Source organism: Lethenteron reissneri, chromosome 55, assembly GCF_015708825.2.
Source record: "Lethenteron reissneri isolate LAM-NWPU_2019-01 chromosome 55, ASM1570882v1, whole genome shotgun sequence".
Lineage (NCBI taxonomy): Eukaryota > Metazoa > Chordata > Hyperoartia > Petromyzontiformes > Petromyzontidae > Lethenteron > Lethenteron reissneri.
The window spans coordinates 11,945,478-11,954,831 of NC_083833.1; the positions used below are offsets into that span (position 1 = coordinate 11,945,478).

Sequence of the window (9,354 nt, forward strand, 5' to 3'; positions counted from 1 at the left end):
ATCCACTCACCCACTCTCTGGGCATCTATGAAAAATAGCTTCATAGCTCATCAGATTCCTCCAGCACAAAATATACTGATTCTCACCCACCCACGCAATCATTCACCCACCCACTCTGGCACTCATCCACTCACCCATTCACTCAGCCACTCGCCCACTCACTCAGCCACTCGCCCACTCACTCAGCCACTCGCCCAATCACTCAGCCACCCACTCAGCCACTCACCCACTTGGCCACCCACTTACCTACTCACTCTCCCACCCACTCAGCCACTCACCAAACCACTCACTCACCCAACCACTCAGCCAGCCACTCGCCCAACCAGCCACTCACCCACTCACCCACCCACTCAGCCACTCGCCCACTCACTCAGCCACCCACTCTCTCACCCAATTAGTCATTGGTTCACCCACTGCCACCCACGCACTCTCTCGCCAACCCACCGACTCTCTCGCCAACCCACCCACTCACCCACAGGGAGACACGGAGACACAAGGAGACAAGGGGACCCACAGGGACAGAGCCTTGATACAGTGGTTGTGTAGGTGGTGTGAGAGTGTATCAGCATCATTGTGGTTGTTGTGGTGGTTATGTTGGTGGTTATGGTTGTGGTGGTTGAGGTTATGTTGGTTGTGGTGGTTATGGTTTCGATTTAAAGCTTTCGTGACTGCAGGAATTCATCTTCTTGGTTCTTTCGGTAAAGTCACGTAGAAGGGACATAATAAAATAATAATAAAAACATAATAAAATAATTCTCACGACGTTTCGGCCACAACGCAAGCAGCCGTCCTCAGGTGAAGAACAGGTCTGTCGGAAAGACAGTGTCTGAATGGGCACCACCAGGCTTGGCAGCGTATATTGTTTATTATGTTTTATTTTTATTATTTCCCTTCTACGTGACTTTACCGAAAGAACCAAGAAGAGGTGGTGGTTATGGTTATAATTGTGGGGGTAGTGGTTATACTTGTGGTTATGTAGCTGGTGGTTGTGGTTATATTTGTGATGGTGGTTATGGTCGCAGTGATTGTGGTTATATTTGTTGTGGTTATAACCCGCGATGCATTTCGTCGAGGATGGATGCCGCCGCGTGCAGGAGTTGGGCGAGACGGGAGTGAGCCACCCGAAGCGCCCTCCCCGACGGTGGTGAGCCGCCGGGCGGCCGGGCAGTGTGCAGCTCGGCCGGCGGCGCTTCTCCTCCCCCGTCCGGGGCTGCCAACCCCGGTGCTGTTGAGTCGTCCTCCTCTTCCTCCGGAGCCCTGGTACGAGTTTCTCTTCGCGTCTCCATAATAGCGATTCAGATAACTATTTTGCTACTTCTGACGCCAGTTGTAGTGGGTAGAACGGAGAGCGAGACTTCTTACCGAAAGAACCAAAGAGTATGAACTTATATGGTTTATTTAACCTATTTTTAGTGGTTTTCTATCCTTCCCTTTGCACTCCTATCGTTTTTGTATTGTTTGTTGTTGTGAAATTATGACCACGTGCCCCATACTGGTACATGTGATCAAAGAGCTTTATAGCTCTTCGGATTCCTCCGGCACAGAATCCATACTGATTCTGACAATACCGTAACGAACACGTTTGAATCGATTCGCATACTTCGCTTTACAAAAATAGTCGTGGAATCGATTATTGTGGAATCTGTTCTCGTAGAATCGAATCATCGATATTAATTATAGAGATTCACCATCGATATTAATTACAGACATTAATCAACGACGTCGCTAGGTGCATCGTGGTGCCGCACTCAGAGTGCAAGCTCGTGGTTTGTTGCTGCTCGCTGCTGCATCTTCGTCTGGGCTCACGTCTCCGATTCAGCGCGGTTGGCTTTGTACTGTGCGAAAGAAGTTCGCATCTTCTTCACGTGCTACGCGCCGGCTGATTGTTATTGAAAAACTATGAACTAAACTATTAAGCTATATTTTTACCAGGTAAGGCCCCACTGAGCTATGTAGCATTCTTACTGGTAGGAACCCACTGGTTCCACCAGCCCATGGGATTATTGTGTCCGTCCGTCGTGAAGGGAGGGGTTGGGTGAGGAGGGTGGGAGGCGGGAGGTGTGGGGCTTGGTGGGGGAGGGGCTGGTCACCCCGTGGTGCCCTTACACAACTCAACGTTTAACCTACTCAGGCCGGCTTGTGCCCGCCCTCACAGTCGGCCATTGACCCTGGCCATTGACCGAGCAAGCCAACGTTCCTACCAGCTCCCTCCGCAGGAATGTGTTTTTTCAGAAGCCACCTGGCCATCACAAATGATAGCCCAAGGGAGTTTGTGTCGGTGGGAGCGGTGGTGTAGCACAATAGGGGGCACAGGTGGTGCATCGGCCAGTCATTTCAGTCAGGCAACCAGTGGCAACTTGGGTCTGTCTGTCCGTGACCTGCTGCCAGCGGGCGTTCGACGCTTCACGTGGCCTTAAGGTGCACGTAGCGAATGGCGGTTGTTGTTGATGGTCGTCTCACGGTTAGCGCTACGCTGCACTAAGAACCCAGCGTCCCGACTTCGATTCCCGCTCACGGCCAACACCGGTGACGATTCCGTTCCTGGGCCTCCCCTAGGTCGACTCAGCCTCAAATGAGTACCTGGTGCATTGTGTAAACATCGTCACTGGGGAGAAAAAGGCGGCTGGATGTGGTGCTGGCCACCCACCACCCCTTCGTGCATCAAAGGTGCTGCTCTCTAACAGCACTTGCACCTGACAGTCCGTCGAAGGCTACACGGGGGATCTTTGTCTTTGTTTGGTGGTGCAGCTGAGGAGGCGCAACTGCACGGCGAGTACCTCTACCGCAAGGCGCACGAGGCCAAGAAGATCCTCGTGGAGGAGAAGGCGCGGCTCAGGAGGGCGCTCGATGGTAACGGGCGGCGAGACGGATCTAGAGACGGGCTCGCGACGACGAGACGGACGAGAGACAGCGAGACAGACTAGAGACGATGAGACGCGCAAGGCAGACTAGAGACGGATCTAGAGACAATGAGACACGCAAGACGGACTAAGATGGGACAAGATGGTCTGACGATACAGGCGAGAAGACAACAGCACTTGGAAAGCGTTTCCGAATGAATCCATGTGTGCGCATGATTTTTATTCCTTGTTAATTCTCCCCCCCCCCCCCCACCCACTGCCCCCATCCCCCTGACGTCGTCACCGTAGAAAACCTGGTGCTGCCCCCGGACCTGCGGCGGGAGGCGCTTGAACTCTAGAAGGCCGCAGAGTTCGACGACCAGGGAGGGGAGGATGAGCTCACATCCCTCACCATCGCGTCTCCTCACGTCTATCACTCTCTTGCTTCCTGCGAGACTCCCGAGGCAGGGGAAGAAGCGTCACGCCGAGTCGGCGCGCATCCCCGGCTCGCCATAGGTCCTTCCTGCCGAGCGGTGGCACCGCGTTTTGCCGCGGAGGTTCGCGGTTCGAGAACGGCGGGCCCCCAACCCCCCCCACCGATTTGATGGGATTAATGCCGCAGTTGCGTGGACTGTAAATACCGCACGGCGATTGCTTCCCAAGTGGACGTTGAAAAATCTCGTGGCGAGAACACGGAAAAGAGTCGGCCGTATGAAGTGTGTGCTGGTGGTGTAAATTTTGGTCGGCACATATGTGAAACTAAACTATTTTGATGTTGCGATGTGTTTTGACCCAACTAGGTCATTTGCGGGTTGTTTTACAAACTGTAAATAATTCACCATAACGCCGGCATGCCACGGTGGTGAGATGTTGACGACTTCGCCAGGTATACAGGAGGTCATAGGTTCGATCCCGACCCCGACGCCTGTATATTCGGAGTTTGCATGTTCTCCTCCTGGTCGCATGGATTTTTCTCCAGGCCCTCCGGGTTTTTCCCTCATTTTAAAAATTGAATTTAGAGTATTTGGCAGCTATACATTTTTATGTGAAGAGCTACATAGCTCAGTGGTAAAATAAAAATAGTTTCGTTTTACTTGAGTTTTCGAACATGGGCACAGAGTTTTTATTTAACGCCATCTCTGAGCTGACGGCGTGTAATGTTGTTCATTTGTTTATGCATCCACAGTTTTCAACAGGGCGGGCGCTGGCCTCTAACTGGCAAATGTCTGCTAGGACGCGTAATGAGAGTCCAGCACCGTCCGTGTGACTTGCCGCGACCCCTCCTGTGACTTCTGTGCCCCCCCACCCTCCCAACAGGCACCACGTCTACAAGCGCGACGGCAAGGACATCGAGTTGAAGGAGGTGGGACCGTGATTCAAGATGAAGTGTAAGTCTGCTTGACACGTTGCAGCTCGTCTCCACTTTACACCCCTGCGGAGGCGGTTGAAAATCCTTGTGAACATCCCTACGAAGTGGTCGACCCCAGGGAGGATGATGGGCTGAATGTAAGATTCTAGCGTCGGGCCGCAAGTGACTTGCAGAGCGGGTCGGAACTTGAGTCGGTGGGGTCGCTGCTCTGGTCGCATTCGCTGTGCCGTGACCTGACCCGCATTCCCCCACCCCCGATGCGATGTGTAAATTTAAAGATGACCGGGCGTAATGCTGGCCACCCACACCCACCCCTTCGTTTGCCGTGCTGGCTTTCCTACGTGCTAATACGCGAACAGCGCTTTTCCCACACGGTCTTAAAGGCTACATGGGGGGGGATCTTTGCCTTCGTGTGTCGCGCAGTCTACGAGATTAAACTGGGCACGCTGGACAACGCGGCCACCGCCGAGGTGGAGTGGCCCTGGAAACCGTACATGAACACGGCGAAGAAGCGTAAGTTCCCGAGGGTGGATTGAGGGGGGGGGGCGATTCCCCCCTCCTCCCAACACCGTGGGCATGGGGGGGTGGGGTGTATGTCCCTGAAAACCCTGAGTTGGAGTCAAATCTCGCGGCGCTCTCCGCCGAGGCTCGAGGCGTTGAGGAGAGGTCGCCGTGTGGATAGGGCAGTGCGTGAATTGCTGTTCCAACCCTCGTCACACACGCGCATCATACGCGTCACACACACATTGCGGATGTACATTTATCAAACACAAACATGCACATCTTCGCATGCGTCGCACAGACGCACACAATTGGACAAATAGACAAAAGTACCCCGTATCGCCGTTAACAGATTGCTGGGGCAAGTGCTATTAGCGGGTAGCACCTATGATGGCCGGCATGGCACAGAAGTGGGTGGGTGGCCAGCCCCACGTCTGGCTGCCTTTGTCTCCCCAGGTTTGCGATGTTATACACACCACACCACGTACTCAGATGGCTGAATTCGTAGGGCGTTAACTGCTGCACCACCGCTCCCCAAACGGTGTACACAAACATACACGTGTACACAAAACGAAATTAACATTTATTTAAGTAAAAAAAAAGAAAATACCAAGTCAGGCAGATGGAGAAAGTGGCGTGTCGTTGTGCATGTGTAGATATGAAAAACTGCCATAAATAAATAATATTTTTGGGAAGTCACAAGCGCCTTACATCACATCTCGACCATTTGAATGGACATCCCCCCCCTCTGTGTCACAAAATAAACTAACAAAACTAATCTATTTTTATTTTACCAGGTAAGGCCCACTGCTATGCAGCTCTTTTCCAGAAGCGACCTGGCCACAAATGAAATACCCATGAAGTGGCTTGTCACGGAGAAATTTATAGCAGCCAAATACTCTTAAACACATGTTTCTGAATATGGAGGGAAAAACCGAAGGACCCAGAGAAAAATCCACGCGGCCACGGGGAGAACAAGACGCTTCTCATCCGTGAAGCACTTCACTTTAATGAGGCGCTGCTGGTGGAGATCGTCTCTGAGGCACTTCTGCTCTGTGCGGCACTCCAACCTGGCAAGGCGCTGCATCTCAAAGAGGTGCTCCTCTACCACGAGGCGTTTCTCCGTGGCAAGGTCCTTCTCCTCCTTGAGACGCTTCACCCCGCTGAAGTCCTTCACCTCCCCAAATATCCTCTGTTCAAGTTAAGATGACCAGAGGAATATTCAGACATGCACATGCAAACACAAATTCATACCCTCATAATCAACGTTTTTGTGTTAGATCGCGTTATTTATAAATGTTTCGTAACCTTCCACCACCCGACACGGCCAATCATCAAAAAAGCGTCACCTTGACAAAAGACAAATAGTTCACTACTTTAGCCCACCGGTGTGTTGAAGCGTGAAACCACAACATTTACATAAAAAAACTGGAAATGTTGTGGATTCACTCTTCAACACACCGGTGGGCTAAAGTAGTGAACTATTTGTCTATTTGTCAACGCGACACTTTTTTGCTGATTGGCCGTGTCGGGTGGTGGAAGGTTACGATACATTTATAAATAACGTGATCTAACACAAAAACGTTTATTATGAATAATACTGGTCGCGAAAGCCTCTGTGTTAAAAATTCGTACCCAAAGGCACGCAAACATAAGACGTGCACATAAACACAATGCATACTCACACATCGATGTACAGATGCAGACATCCACATTCACTCATTCAAGCTTGCTTAGCACACACATGAATATACACTATCACCTGATGTTAACATAACACCTTATCCATCAATACTTTTATCACATTGTACGTGTAGCCCTAACCCCTAAATATCCCAACCCCTACAGAATCAAAATACATATTACATCCTCACAAACCCCATACATGCACTTAAGGCTGTGATCGACTGCGAAGATTTCATAGCAATTGTTGTCAACAATCATCACTGCAATAGTTTCCACAGAATGCTCCATTATAAAGATCTGGTAGCCCACTGTAGTGCCCATGTAGTGCCCATAATGGGCAACTGGAATGGAAACTTCAAAATCAACTAACAGACAATTAATGTGACTGATTTATATAATTCTGTCTTCATTGGTAATAAATTACCACTTCAAGTGCTTGCATGAGTGGGATGGTGGCGAGATGGTGTTGTTTGGAGAGGTCAAGTAGTGCAATGTTCTCGAGAGATGGTGTCTTGTGATGGTATACAGTGAGGGAAAAAAGTATTTGATCCCCTGCTGATTTTGTACGTTTGCCCACTGGCAAAGAAATGATCAGTCTATAATTTTAATGGTAGTTTTATTTGAACAGTGAGAGACAGAACAACAAAATCCAGAAAAACTAATGTCAAAAATGTTATGAATTGATTTGCATTTTAATTTGGGAAATAAGTATTTGACCCCTCTGCAAAACATGACTTAGTACTTGGTAGCAAAACCCTTGTTGGCAATCACAGAGGTCGGACGTTTCTTGTAGTTGGCCACCAGGTTTGCACACATCTCAGGAGGGATTTTGTTCCACTCCTCTTTGCAGATCTTCTCCAAGTCATTAAGGTTTCGAGACTGACGTTTGGCAACTCGAACCTTCAGCTCCCTCCACAGATTTTCTATGGGATTAAGGTCTGGAGACTGGCTAGGCCACTCCAGGACATTAATGTGCGTCTTCTTGAGCCACTCCTTTGTTGCCTTGGCCGTGTGTTTTGGGTCATTGTCATGCTGGAATACCCATCCACGAACCATTTTCAATGCCCTGGCTGAGGGAAGGAGGTTCTCACCCAAGATTTGACGGTACATGATCCCTTCCATCGTCCCTTTGATGCGGTGAAGTTGTCCTGTCCCCTTAGCAGAAAACACCCCCAAAGCATGTTTCCACCTCCATGTTTGACAGTGGGGATGGTGTTCTTGCGGTCATAGGCAGCATTCCTCATCCAAACACGGCGAGTTGAGTTGATGCCAAACAGCTCCATTTTGGTCTCATCTGACCACAATACTTTTACCCAGTTGTCCTCTGAATCATTCATATGTTCATTGGCAAACTTCAGACGGGCATGTATATGTGCTTTCTTGAGCAGGGGGACCTTGCGGGCGCTGCAAGATTTCAGTCCTTTATGGCGTAGTGTGTTACCAACTGTTTTCTTGGTGACTATGGTCCCAGCTGCCTTGAGATCATTGACAAGATCCTCTCGTGTAGTTCTGGGCTGATTCCTCACCGTTCTCATGATCATTGCAACTCCACGAGGTGAGATCTTGCATGGAGCCCCAGGCCGAGGGAGATTGACAGTTCGTTTGTGTTTCTTCCATTTGCGAATAATCGCACCAACTGTTGTCACCTTCTCACCAAGCTGCTTGGCGATGGTCTTGTAGCCCATTCCAGCCTTGTATAGGTCTACAATCTTGTCCCTGACATCCTTGGGGAGCTCTTTGGTCTTGGCCATGGTGGAGAGTTTGGAATCTGATTGATTGCTTCTGTGAACAGGTGTCTTTTATACAGGTAACAAGCTGAGATTAGGAGCACTCCCTTAAAGAGTGTGCTCCTAATCTCAGCTCGTTACCTGTATAAAAGAAACCTGGGAGCCAGAAATCTTTCTGATTGAGAGGGGGTCAAATACTTATTTCCCTCATTAAAAGGCAAATCAATTTATAAAATTTTTGACATGCGTTTTTCTGGATTTTTGTTGTTGTTATTCTGTCTCACTCTTCAAATAAACCTACCATTAAAATTATAGACTGATCATTTATTTGTCAGTGGGCAAACGCACAAAATCAGCAGGGGATCAAATACTTGTTTCCCTCACTGTAGAGACACGATGAGGCTCTATGATGGTGCATTTAATTGGCAGTGGTGGTGTGGTGTCTTGAGAAAGGTAATGTGGAGAGATGGTGTAGTGATATTTTGGTGTGATGGTGTGCTAGTTTGAGAAAATGTTGTGTGTTTGGCCCCCACAGACCCCACCACCTTTGGGGAGTGATGCTTGTAGCAACTTTGGCCTGGGAAAGGGTCCACCTCATCCATGTCCCCTCACGTGGTAGACTGGCACGACGACTCCCGGCCTACAAAGAACAAAAAAATAATTCAAACGACGAGTAATGAATTAGAGAACGAAGGACGTGGAGTTTCACAGAACTAATTTTAAGATCACTGTAATTGCCTCTTACCACACAACAGGACCTGTTATTGAGAAATATTGATCACATGGCAGTAAAACTTTACAAGTCATGTTTAGCTTGAGACCCCAGTTTAAACAAAAATGGCTGAAACTCAGATCTGAACCCATCCTCTCAGCCACACTCGCTCATTACGTCTTCCCGTCACCACCAAGCCATGTCTACTAAAAGTAATTGATCAAGGAGCCTCCTTCTCTGCATATAAGCAATGTGATGCAGGTATCTGGGACTTACCCTCAGTCATCCAAGATCTCAGCCCACTTGATTTGGCTGTCCATGTTGTTGAGGAGTAGATTCTGTTTGAAGTTGGATGGCCTGGGGAGGTTGGAACAACGCTCAGATTTTGCAACCTTTTGACTTACTCATCCTCTCAATTATTACATATTTGACCACTCACTGTACCAATTCAATACATTTCGTGCCTGTTGCTTTACAAGCCACTCACTCGCTCGTTTTCCCAATCATGTGTAATAAAGG

At 49.1% G+C, this 9,354-nt stretch overlaps 1 long non-coding RNA gene across 1 annotated transcript; it reads right to left on the reverse strand.

The window, feature by feature from the left end:
* Nucleotides 1–5,763: 5,763 nt before the first annotated feature.
* On the reverse strand, nt 5,764–9,148 carry LOC133356783 (uncharacterized). Its single transcript, XR_009756895.1, has 3 exons — nt 9,112–9,148; nt 8,669–8,763; nt 5,764–5,902 (listed from the first exon to the last, which is right to left on the reverse strand). It is a non-coding gene; the product is annotated as an uncharacterized LOC133356783 (long non-coding RNA).
* Nucleotides 9,149–9,354: the final 206 nt, after the last annotated feature.